Source organism: Lissotriton vulgaris, chromosome 5 (assembly GCF_964263255.1).
Source record: "Lissotriton vulgaris chromosome 5, aLisVul1.2, whole genome shotgun sequence".
In the NCBI taxonomy this organism is placed as follows: Eukaryota; Metazoa; Chordata; class Amphibia; order Caudata; family Salamandridae; genus Lissotriton; species Lissotriton vulgaris.
The window spans coordinates 771115805-771129490 of record NC_141693.1 but is presented as its reverse complement, the minus strand read 5'-3'; the positions used below and the strand labels follow the sequence as shown (position 1 = coordinate 771129490).

The 13686-nt window shown below is 41.7% G+C and overlaps 1 pseudogene; it reads left to right on the top strand.

Moving 5' to 3' along the window:
- Positions 1-505: 505 nt before the first annotated feature.
- On the top strand, positions 506-1721 carry LOC147711535 (uncharacterized; annotated as a pseudogene).
- Positions 1722-13686: the final 11965 nt, after the last annotated feature.

The following is a 13686-nucleotide window of genomic DNA, read 5'->3' as shown; positions in this document are numbered from 1 at the left end:
CGGCGTCAAGGAACGCGGATAATTCCATGGAGTCAGCCTCGAAAAAGAAGGAACTGAGGAAAAGAGAGAAAGAAAAGGATATGGAGGCTAAAGCCGAGGCAAGAGCTGAACGAAAGGCGACAGCAGCAGCAGCTGCGGAAAAAAAAGCACAGAAAGAGGCTGCAGCTTGTGTCACGAAGAAGGTAACCCCTAAGGCTCGGGGGGCAATCTGAGACAACCTCTCACTCAAAAGTATGCTTCTTATATCCGTGGCACCGGTGATATAATCAACAAGATAGAGGGCTTGCCATTCAACCCTGACACAGACATCCTTGTGACGCTCGACATTGAGGCGCTATACACCAATATCCCTCAGTGTCGAGCGTTACAGGCGGTCTCAGACCTACTGCAGAGATACCCGGAGGACCGCCCTGATGTCTTTATCTTACAATGCTTGGAGGTTGTTCTTTTGAACAACTTCTTTGAATGTAACGGCCGCCTCTTTAAACAAATCAAGGGTACTTCAATGGGGGCTTCTTGTGCCCCCAGTGTGGCTAATACTTTCATGGGAGAGTGGGAGCTTAAGAATATCTACAATGAATTAGCCCCATTTTTTGAAAATGTTTCTGTTTGGAAGCGTTTCATAGACAATATTTTTTTCATTTGGAGCGGTCCAGTTGAATTGTTGCAGGCATTTGTTCTTTGGCTGAATGCCAGTGATACCAATCTGGGGTTCACAGTGAATTTTAACAACTACAAAGTGGATTTTTTAAATATCAGCATTGAAGGTATTGATGGTCATTTGACAGTAAGCCTTTTTAGGAAAAGCACAGCTAAGAATGCTATCCTTAAGTTTGATAGTTACCACCCTAACTGCCAAAGGGAATCCATCCCCTTTTGGGGAATTTTTGCGAATCCGTCGCAATTGCACGGAAATGAGTTCTTTCCACAAACATGGAGATGCTCTTAAAGATAGATTGCTTAAGAGAGGTTATCCCCATCGCCTTGTACGGCATGCCTACAAAAGAGCTAAATATTATGACAGAACTGCGCTACTCCAGGGGTCGAAACGTTCAAATCAGAATCGGATAACGTGTGTGATCAATCACTCTACCTTGAATTTCAAAATTAGGAACATTATTAATAAAAACTGGAGAATTTTGAACTCTGATGATAATGCTCCCCCTTTGCCACCACCCCTGCTAGCCTAGAGAAGGAATAAGAACCTCAGGGATATGCTGGTACACACCAGGCAAATAAAAAGTTCTCCATCAGATGGCCTGCGTTCCATCACGGGCCTACCAGCTGTCTTAGGTAATCACAGATGTGGCTCCTGCCACGCCTGTGATTCAGCTATCGTATCTGAGGTCATTAAATATAATGATAAGGAAATCAAACTGCGTCATTTGACAAATTGTCGCAGTAGTAATATCATCTATATTTTGTTCTGCAGCTGCGGCTTGGCCTATGTGGGAGAAACAGGCCGCGAATTTCGTCTCCGATTCAGTGAACACAAGTCTGCCATCAGAACTAAAAAACTGATGGCACCCTTGGTTCAACACTGTCTGGATAAGAACCACAATGAGCAAGAAATTAAGTGGTCTATCCTGGAAAAGGTGCTACCAAGAACAGGCCAATCAAATGAAATTATCCGGAAGAAACGTGAAACCTTCTGGATTTACCATCTAGATTGTGTTAAACGTGGCCTGAATGAGGAGATATCCTGGTACGTTACAAAATAGAGATCATTTTCTTTCACATAGCCAGTATCTGTATCCTAAATCTATATGAGTCATCTTAGTTCCTCTAAGCTATGTCAATATGATTGATAGCTTGATCTCCCTTCTACTCCTTTCTGTGCATCCTTTACCGTTAGAGTGGTTTATTTGACTTGCAGTTTTCCTGTATACCAATTATTATGCAAGCGCATTTAAAATGAATATCGTTATTTGGGCGTGTATGAAATCTGTTAATATTGGTACTTAGAGAACATTTCCTTCGTATCATCTCATGATCGTTGGGGCTTTTTAGAAAATGGTCCTTAGGTGAATTCGGATAATTATAATTTTTTCCTTGCAATTTTGTTAATGATAACCGACTTTGTTTCCCTGGATGCATATTATATCGTATCCGTGGATACTCTCATGCCGACATAGAGATGAACTGTAGTCCCTTACCTATTTTTAGTTCTTTCCCACGTTTGTAGTGTGCGTCAGGCGAATGGGTAGTGTATTATAGTCCCTCGTTTATTTTTAGTCCTCGTTTACGTTTAAGATCGCGCTGGGTGAACAGGTGGTATCGCGTTATTACGCACTCTTGCGTAGGGCTCATAAGCCGGAAATTGAACCTAGAATGCTGTTTACTACGAGAACTTCAGGCAGAGGAGAGTAATTTGCACGACGTATGACTTACTGGTAGGTAGCACTCTTGCGCGATACGAGACTATGGATAGTTAGAACTCTATCCCTTTGCCGTGTATTTATATGATCAGTGTGACTTTGTTTTTGATTTCACGCTTCCTCGTTTCCCCTTGAAACATACTCTTGTGCGATACGAGCCTATGGATAGTTAGAATTCTATCCCTTTGCCGTGTATTTATATGATTAGGGTGACTCTGTTTTTGATTTCACGCTTCCTCGTTTCACCTTGAAACATACTCTATTTCTACGTTTCAGATGGTCGGGCAGAGGAAGCTATCTCTACTTTTATTCAGCCAACACTTTTGGGAATGTCATCTCGGAACTGACATATGTATGACATTTTGGTAAGGGACACGTTTGTGCAGTACAGTACCGGACATTTAGAAATATAATTCCCCACAGGATCTAGATATGTCTTAATATGATTAGTGCAATTTTTGTTTCTGACTTTGCGTTTTATTTTTACGTTTTAGATCCTTTATAAGCAGAGCAAGTCCCCTTATCAACATAAAACGTCTCAGTACATTATCTCGAATCAGAAATAAAGCGCGGAATTTACTGGTTGACTAAGAGGTGTGTTTCCAATTATATGTCCATTGGCTATGTTGAATAGTATTGCGCTCTGTGATAGAGTTCCATGATTCATAATATCGGCGTACTCTCGTTTTAGCTAGATTGCCTTATTGAAGACCAGACATGTGCTACCATAAAGAACTGATCTGTCGTTAAGACCCGACCACTTGTTGTCCCAAGAACTGGTAAGAACAGGCTATAAAAAATAAGGCTGGTTTCGGTTGAGTTCGAGTTATCTTGATTATTTAGAGTAAGGGCATCTCTTTCTGTTATTTAGGTATCTCGTACATACTGATTTTCCAAGTCGGTTATCTCAGATGAGAATAGGATCTATGAAATAGGAACAATCTGTTTTTACCGTAAGTACACTAATATTTCTTTATAGCATGTAATGTCCAATGCCCCTTGTTGGAACTCTATAGAATAAAAAAAAAAAATAGGTCTTTTCTCCCCTTTCTTCGCTTATTCAAATAAAGAGATATATACTGCAGCAGTCTTCTTAGAAAGGCGGAATCATTATAAGCATTGTCTCCCTGATCAGTGAATTACCAGGTGTTTTACGATATAACATTAAATTACTTAAGTGTGCTGTATAATCTTATTTTATGCACTTTTTTTGCAACTTGTGGTCAGCTGCTGTGTTAATCTAAACAGTGTTCTCTTATCAAGTTAATTGGTCTTTTTTCTCACCCTGTTGAGAGATTGTATGGTGACAGAATTTTTTTTTTCTTTATACACATTTTTAGGTCCCCTGATATCTTGGATTAGATTGTACGAAAGAGGTCCTGAGGAAGGTGGCCTAGAGCCGCCAAAACATGCGTTGACCTGGTGCAGGGGTCTCAGATTGGATCTTGAGACCCAAGAATTGGCGTTAAGATCTTGCCAACTTAGACTCAGTTCTTCCTTTTTCCTGTGATGGTGTGGTTTAAATGAAGTATGGGTGTGAGAGTGGCAGTACTTTGAGTTTGTGTGTATGATATCAGGTGGTGTTTTCTTAAGTATTTTGTGTCATTTTTTTGTATATATTTATTACTATTTTGGGATATTCTTCTGTATTTGTTACAAATCATGTATTTTGAAAAAATATTCATAAAAATTGTATTTGTGATGAAATGTTTTTTACAAATTTAATAATAAGGAACTATATAAGATGATGGATGGATTGAAAATAAAATAAGTTACAAAATAAAACATGCCTAGAATATATCTGTCGCCAAGTTTAAATTAATAGGATGCATACCAATATTTGAAGACTGTGGCCAGTGTTGGAACAACTCTTTCACAGTGATGCAATCTGAGACAACCTACATTACCAGAGGCGTTCACCGGCAATCGTGCTGCTAACCAAGGCGTGGAGTCAATTGGAGCGGACCAGACTGCTCCGTCGGCCGAAGGAGCAGAGGCAGCAGCTTCGGCTTCCTCGCCTCTGCAGAGAGCGGATCAGAGCGTGGAGACGATTTATGCACCAGAAGCACAGAGCAGGAAGACTCCGGATAGGCCGAACACAGATGCCGCAGATCCTACAGAACAACGCGAGGTAGCTGGTATCGGAGCAGAACAGGGGAGCTCGGAGGGACTGACGAGTCGGGGTCAGGTCGTGACAGCGGAATGAGCTGCGGTGCTCTCAGCGGCGTTTCCAACACTGACAGAGATTGCCCAGACCGAAGAGGTAAGCGGTACTATAGAGGGGCCCGGCAGTAACGAGGCCCTACTACAACATCAGGGCCCTGATAACCAATCCATCAACAACAATATTAAAATTACGAACTCCGATCTCTCAGAATCGCTGGGAGACAGAAACCACGAGGGCATACTGCTTCCTGATGAAAGCGGCAAAGACACTGTGGTACCGACAAAAGAGGTGAATGAAATCGAAAAGGAACTTGAACTTATACAGAGTAACATAGATGGAGGAGCTACTCAGGGGGAGCAGGGTATCGAGGAAGGTACTACAATCTTGGAAGGTCAACCCCGGGTGGAAAGAGAAATCTTTGAGTCTGGCACACCTTATGAAGAGCGATTCTATTCAGTCAACGATGAGTCAGGCACATTCTCTGAGAGCGTGGGTACTGAATCAGTATTGACCGGGACAGATGAAAACTCTGTTACAAGTGGGGTTTCGAACTCGGAGTATGACCAGGCATATACACAGTCTTGCTCTGGAGACACAACTCAGCAACATGTTTTGACGCAGAAGAGGAAATATCACAGGAGTCATACGGGACGTAAATTGCGGAGTCCGGTTAGTCCGTCACAGTTGGAGATGGCAAAAAAATTGGTGTGGGACTACTCAGCCACGTCTAATGTATATCGGGAAGACGAGGGGGCACAAGGTGGGCACCCCAGACGGCAAACGCTAGCTCATCCTCAGGTTCAGCCCCAGGTGCAAAATACTACAATGGATTTACTATATACAACGCTGAAACAAATGCAAGGAGTGGCAATGTCAGAGTCCAAGCAAACAAAACACATTAATAAAAATATTGAGGGCTCTCTCAGCAAGATGAACAAATTATACGCTGAAATGGCGGGTCATGTGACGGAGGTGGAGGAGAGAACAGGGAAGCTTGAAGATGAGGTGTCCTGTTGACAAGAGTTCAGAGCTGCACAGGAAACATTCATTGAGGATACGCAGTGGAAACTCGAGGATTTCGAGAATAGGCAGAGGCGTAATAATATCAAGCTGCTGGGTATTCCTGAAGGGGCTGAGGAGCAGGACCCCAGAGCCTTTGTCGTCACCCTATTGAAGGAGGCATTCCCCGAAATCACTGGTTGGGACTGGGAGGTTGAGTTCCAGAGGGCACATAGGTTCCCTCTGGTCCAAAAGAGGACATATGGTGCCACCCGAAACAAAAAACCTAGAGCTTTGCTGATCTATGTGGGGAATTATCTGGCTAGGCAAGAAATTATGGACAAGGCCAGACCACAGGACAAACGATCCTTCAAGGGAACAACTTTTTTCCGCACGACCTGACTTTTGCCACGTGACGATAGAAAGGAGATGGAGGCTAAGGCAATTAATTGATCCATTCCAGAAGTTAGGTTGCGAAGCCTATATTCTGTTCCCAGCCAGGCTGAAAGTCATATTGAACGGGCGGACTACAATGTTTTTCTCTGAAATTAAAGCACAGGGGTTTCTGACGGAGTTAAAGGAAAAGAGAAACGGTGGGGAGGCCGGGTCATCTGTTGCTACATGATTAAGTGATCAAACTGTTTAAATGAATAATCTTACCAGGTAGTATATTAATAATATGTTTAGTATCAGGTTGTAAATGGATGGTACATTATTGATAGGCAGCCTGAGATAAGACAGATTTAGCCTACCGTTTGTCTAGAACTATTGTGGTACCCGGTACATACATGTTGTTTTATGGGGTTTGATTGTTGAAGTTGTTTAATGGAATTTCGGCACTAAGGGAGAGAGGGGGGAGCGACACTCTAGAGACTAGGAGGCTGTCACATTTAGGTCAGAATTGACCTATTTGCCTGTACAGGGGGGGGGCACAGGACAGAAGACAGGGAAAAGAAATAGGACACATAAAAATGAAGAAACTATTCAAAAGGAAATCAGGACACATGTAAGGGAAACAAGGGCTACATATACGTTTATAGAGGTAAATTTTGCAAAAAAAACTGCTGAAAATCTAAAAGCAAACATAACAGAATGTGCAGTAAGGATGGTATTGAGAGCAAAAAAGAAGAAAAAAAGAAAAAAAGTAAATATCTCACTCTGGACTGAGAGGTTTAGAAATAACAAAGATTTAGGATGAGCTCAAAGGTTAAGGTGTTTACAATGAACATATGCGGGCTGAACGATAGGCTGAAAAGACAAAAAGTAGCCTTACTATTAAAAAACACTCAGGCAGAATTTATATGCCTACAAGAGACCCATATAGAAGGAAACAAGCCTTTTCTGCTAGAACAACTGGAGTTGCGGGTGCTGGCATATTCAAAACAAGCAGCAAAAGTTAGGGGGGTGGCCATCTTAACTAAAATATTTAATATTAGTACCAGGAAAAAACTAGAAGATCCTTGGGGTAGGTGGGCCCTGATTGAGTGCTTAGTTGAGGAGGAATGGGTTACAATAGTGTTGGTATATTGGTCGACAGAGGATGATCCTGAAATATTCGAATTTCTGGATATAGAATTGGCCACCTGGTCACCAAGAGTGATCCTCGCAGGGGATTTTAACATCGATGGGGCCTCAGGTTTGGGACTGAATAATAGGGGCATTTATCAAGGGAGGAAAAAGAGGGTGTGCAGAGCAATCCTAAGCATGGCCAGAAATAACGCCCTTATGGATGTTTGGGAAGAGCTTAAAATGGGTGAGGATGGCTTTACCTATTACTCGGCCCCTCATAGGAAGTGTGTGCGTCTGGATTATTTTTTCACCCCCGGGTTACCTTTAAATACCCTTATGATAGCAAGATTACCCCGTATTTTGTCTGACCACAACCCCCTATTATTGACAATAACAGGCAGTGGGTTTAAAAGACAGGCTAAATCATGGACCTTTGAAAGAGAACTCTTGACGGATACAGATTATATTACACACATGCACGTTTGGATAAAGGGTTTCTGGGATATTAACAGAGGGAGCACCTATTCAGGAATTGAGTGGGATACATTTAAAGCCGGGGTGCGCGGCGAAACACTGAGTTTTAGCCTAGCCAAGCAGAAAAAAGAGAAAGCTAAGGTGGATCAGGCAAACAGCTACCTGATGTATGCAGAGCAGAGACTTGAACAGGCTATTGCAGATGGGTCAGAGCTGGAACAATACTTAATGGAGGTTATTGTGGCTAAAGCGGATGCAGAGGAGAACATAGCAATAAAATCATCCAAGATATATAATAGTAAGAGAGAAAAATCTTACGAATATAGCGAAAAGGTAGGGCGGACATTGGCAGTACGCATGAGACAGACATTGGCAAAAGGTGAGATCAGGAGATAAGAGATAGGGGGGGTAACATGGTTTCAGATAAGGAAGGCATCCTAAAGGTTTTTAGGGAGTTTTATAGCAAGCTGTATGCGGAGGAGCAGGACAGGGAGATGGCCGATATTCAGAGGAATTTGCAAGAACTACCAAGTAAGGTCCTACATGATACAGATAGAGATTCTTTAGAGACGCATTTAGACGTAGAAGAGATAAAAGGAGTTATGCTCAGCCTGCCCTCTGGTAAAGCTGCCGGACCGGATCTGATACCTGGGGAATTTTATAAAATATTCTATGCCTCAATCATTACAGATTTAACCAGAACACTCAGGGACGCACAGACAGGGCACTCTATTCCAGCTAGTTGGGCAGGGGCAGAGATTGTTATTATTCTTAAAAAAGGGAAACCCGCTGCAGAGCCTGGGTCATACCGCCCTATTACACTGATAAACGCTGATGTTAAAATTTTTGCTAAAGTATTAGCGAATAGACTTCTAGGGTAATAACACAATTAGTAAACATTGATCAGCACGGATGTATCCCACAAAGAGGTACTACAATTCATGTTAGAAAGATGATCACGTTATTTGATGTACAAGGGGTGGAGGCGAAACCAATGGCAGCCATGTTATTAGACTCCGAAAAGGCCTTCGACCGCGTGGCGTGGGAATTTTTGTGGGCAGTTCTAAGGAAAGGAAATATAGGAGCAGGATTTATAAAATCAATGCAATCCTTATATATAGGACCAACGGTGTGTGTAAGGGTGAATGCTGGCCGTACTATGCCGTTTGGAATTACGCGGGGCACGCGACAAGGGTGCCCGTGCTCACCCCTGCTATTTGCACTCTATATAGACCCGTTTATTAAAATACTGGAATTAAGTGAACAAATTAGGCCGCTAGTTACTAAAATGGGACCAATAAAGGTATTAGCCTATGCAGATGATATTGCGATTATTACGCCCTCACCGGCAGAAGCTATTAGTATAATAGAGCAGGAGGCAGAGCAATTTGGGATGGTTGCGGGTTACGCATTAAATAAGGCTAAAACACAAATTATAAAGAACGCATACGCAACATGCACAGATTCGCAGGTGGTGGGCAAGGGGGTCTATTTAGGGATAACTATTACTGCTGATCTGGGCAATTTAGTGGATTTAAACATCTCTCCGATTATCGTGAAAATGAAGAAAGATTTGGATAGGGTACACAATCCGCATATGTCCATAGTTGGCAGGGTGAATTTTATTAAAATGAAATCCTCCCGAAATTTTTATATTTATTTAGAGCTATCCCTTTATTTTTTAATCCACTCCTGTTCAGTAGAGTAGAGCTTATAATAAATCGGTTTATCTGGTCACAGGGCAAAACAAGAAGAGCACTAAAATATATGGCACTACCAAGAGAGAGGGTGGGTGGGCACTACCGGATTTGAGACTTTATTATTGGGCAGCAATGCTGCAGCAAATAACGGGCCTTATAGGTGGTGCTGAGATGGAAGCAGAATTTCATTCTGGCTCACTTGAGATTTTTGGGTGCATTCTAGGCGAGGAGGCACAAAATGTGTTTCTAAGATACACTGAACCGAGCTACTTCAAGAGGACTAGATTTAAGACACTGGAGGCAGCTCAAAGGTTTGGAAGGCATTTAAAAGGAGTTTTGGATTGGGAAGATACCATGCATATACTAGGTTAGGGAACGATCCCACATTACCCCCTGAGATTTTCGCTGATACTGTCTTTAAAGAATGGGCACGGCTAGGAGTGAAAAAAATTGAGGATCTGATAGGCCCGCTAGGAATGCGCCAATTCTCAGAAATACAAAGATTATTTGGGGTCAGTACAAAGACATTTTTTAAGTATCTGCAAACAAGAAGTTTACTAGCTGGAAAGAGAGGGGGACCTGCGGGCTTTGGTAATAACCCAATATTACAAGTAATAGAAGGGGGACAGGGTTGTACGATTAAAAAGTTCTATGCTGAACTTATAGCACATAGGGGAGATGATTTAAGTGAATTTTAAGCAAAATGGATGGATATGCTAGGGATTACTGAGGGGATCTTTGAGAAATCATTAGAGATGGGACAGGAGGTGCTTCGCTCTTCATTACTGCAAGCCCAACAATATAAGACCCTATATAAGCTATATTACACCCCGGCTAGGGTTGCGCAGTGGGGGTGTACACAAGGGATAACATGCCCAAGATGCGATAGTCAGGAGGGAAATATAGTGCATATGTTTGCTGAATGTCCTAACCTGGCAACCCTGAAAAAGGGAATTGAAGAGTTTCTAGATAGATCATTGAATTATAAGTTAACAATGTCACATGAAGTAATATTGACGGGATTGGATGGGACTGGAGAACAATCACAGATGGAGAAATTTGTGTTTGTAGCCATGGCAGTATTCCGTTTATGCATAGCCTCGGCATGGCGAGATAAGCTCCCCCCTACTATGCAGCAATGGTTGGCTAGGCTTTTGTATGTATATAACATGGAAAAAGCATTATACGCCAGGAAAGGGAGGAAGGGTAGAGAACTTGGTCTTCAAATATGGAAACCAATAAAAGATTGGAAGAATAGGGTGGTGGGAAATATAGAACCGCTCTAGAGATGCTAGGAGGGTCTTTAATGTAAATTAGGAATACTAAGTACGCTATAATTTTTTCTTTGGGATATGTTTTATGCTTTATGTATATTTGTTTTATCTTTATGGTTTTCCTTCATTACATTATGTTAGGCCAAGGTAATGAAACTGGAGATATAGAAATGTCCTAGAAGGTTGAAATTGGACTGTATTCTGTGTTTCTTTCTTATGTCCTGTGCAGGGGGGGGGGGGGAACTAAGGGGAATAAATGTTGTAAAAAATCCTGAATAAAAATATTTAAAAAAAAAAAAAGAAAAGACAGGCGGAAATGGATTCGGGGGCTCATAGCTGTGCACTTCCCTGCCTGCCACATGGTGCAGAGAAATGCACAGCATGGCATTTTGACAATGCCTACGGTGCTGCAGCCAGCAGCACCATCCGCAATGTTAGATGCCCTGGCAGGCGCATCCTAATTGCAGTGGTGGGACCGCTGCTTGTCTGGTGGGCGGTCCCATACACCGCAACTATGGCGGACGGAAACAGGTCCACCCATCATCGAAATGAGCCCCTTCGTCTCTGAATCATGCAAACGAAATCAAGATAGTAGGCACATGTGCCGCTAATTGATGAGCTCTAATAGCATCTTCAACATATTGTCAGTACAAGTGATCAAGTACTGGCAATGATAAAGCTCTAATGAACTACCAGTTCACGTGCTCTACCAATCTATTGGTATGAGTGTTGTGGAAAACCAAATGTACATACTCAGTACCTTGATTTTGTAAAAATATACAGATATACAAAGAGCAAAATTGAACACTAGTGTCTGTCACTAACGGCTTGGGTAATTCCATAAAACTGAAAATATTTCCATAACTTGGTTGACACTGCCAGTATTTACATTTTATATTACTATCCCTCTACAACTAGAATCAACGGTTTTGTCTTACCCCTTTTCCGGGCTGTAACAATGTTGCAAAGTGGTGCTTCTGGTACGGCAATATTTGTCACTCTGTGCTTATAATGGCCAACCTCGGACAGTGATCTATGCTCAACTGAACCGTGCACAAGTTCTATGATTGGTCGTGTTTCTGTTTAGACATCTGAAGCACTGATCTTACTTTTTAACACTCTAATTCAACTGCATCCGACACCTCTTTCAACACCCCAAGAACACAAAGAAAGCATATCCTTAACTTGATGATGGCCTCTAAAAAGTCTTCACTTCCTCTCCTCAGTTACCCTCTATTTGATTTCACTAAGTTCTTTAACCACATTGCTGCAGCGGCTATTCCGCCGCAGCGCCAAGAGGGAGGGGCGGCCGCATGCTGGTGACAGAACCGCTCCGTCACAAGCCGCGGTTGGGCTGTGCTCGTGATGGAGCGGTTCCGTAATGGCCCAGCCCGCTCAATAGAACGCGCCGCGCAGGCGCGGCGGCCGGGCCATGACGGAACAGCTCCGTCATCAGCACAGCCCAACCGCAGCTGATGACGGAGCGGTTCCGTCATCAGCATCGAACGGGTTAAACCTTCCTCCTTCTCGAGAGTAGCATGCTCACCACACATATAGCAACAATCAGTTCCTCTCCATACTATTCTGTTCTTTCTTATGTTCAACAAAGGGCACCAAAAACTTAGATGAACAATTTGTCATCTAATTACCAATAACATAGTGACACATATACAAAGTATTTCTGAGCCCAAACACGACCCATTTTGCAGAGTCGGACCATTTGCAATCACAAAAATGTGTGTTTTATATACAAACCACAAATTGCGATTTGGTAACAAGTTCCCGAAACATAGTTTGGTTTGGGACCTAATACTGATTCAGTATTTGGAAGAGGCGTGTTTAGGGAGTCCCTTCCAAATACCGAATTGGAATGGTATATATTAATATTTTACGACTGAATTCAGTCGCAAATTATTAATATTTTAGCACCTCCTCCCGTCATTTGCAGATGGGAAGGTGTCGCCAAGGGACCACTGCCTACCCTCAAAAAATGAAAATTGCACCTTAAATGAAAATTGCACCTTTCATTTTTTTTATTTAAATGCACCCTATTTTTCCTTGAAGGAAAACAGATTACGTTTAGAGAAAAATGCTTTATTTTGTAGCAGTCACAGACATGGTGGTCCACAGGATGTATGACGGCACAACAAATGCCTTTACCAAGCATGCACTTACAACAAGGTTTCTACAATGAAACTACCAGTACACCACACATTTTAACCATGCTTATACATTAGTCAGGTTAATTGTATTTTATTGCATGGTTAATTAAAATCTTTTACAATATATAATGAAATAAGATAACTTTGCAATAAGTAGTCTAGACAAAAAACAGGTACATTTGATTAATTATTCTAAGTGTCTTAGAACACACATTAAGTGCAGAAAAAAAGACCTTGAATTATAAATACAATCACAAACATGCTTATGCAGGTCTAAAGTGCTTAGACAGACCCTTAAGAGATATCATGAAAGTTCTACTAATGCTCTAGAAGGAGCCTAAAACTATAGCAGCAAATATATAAAGTGCTCAGCAGTAACCAAAATATCCATAAAGTGTATCTATTCTGAGAAGGGCCTGAAGTTGTAGCAACAAATATGAGCAATCACACAAAAATATAAAGTGCCTAGTGGTAGCTAAAACAGTTACAAAATACAACCATCTGACAAAGTGCTAGTAATGAAAAGGTTCAATACAAAAGGAACAATAAAAAGATCATAAGTGAAGAGCAATAGATTAACCTTGGAGTATAAAACACCTTAGTATATATCTTCAACTCTCAGAAACGTTTACAAAATACTTAAACTCACTGGATGATGTTATCAGTGATGTCATTTGAGATGTCATCAATGATGTCAACAGTGAGGTCACTGACCATGTCCTGAGTGATGTAATATGTGATGTCATAAGCAGTGCATTGGGGGACATGTTATAGTTGGCCTAGGTAACTAATACTGTTGACTTTTGATGGTTTTGTATCAATGAAATATGAGCCTAACTAAAAAGTCCCTGTAACCCTTGGTTTTATCAGTGAATTTCAATGTTTTTTTAAATTTCTCTTGCTATCTATAACGTCCCTGTAACCTTTGTTTTTTCAGTGACTGTATGGGTCTCTGAGTGGGTATGTGAGTGGGTTTGTAGTTGTGTAAGTGGCTGTATTTGTCTGTGTGTGGGTGTGTCAATG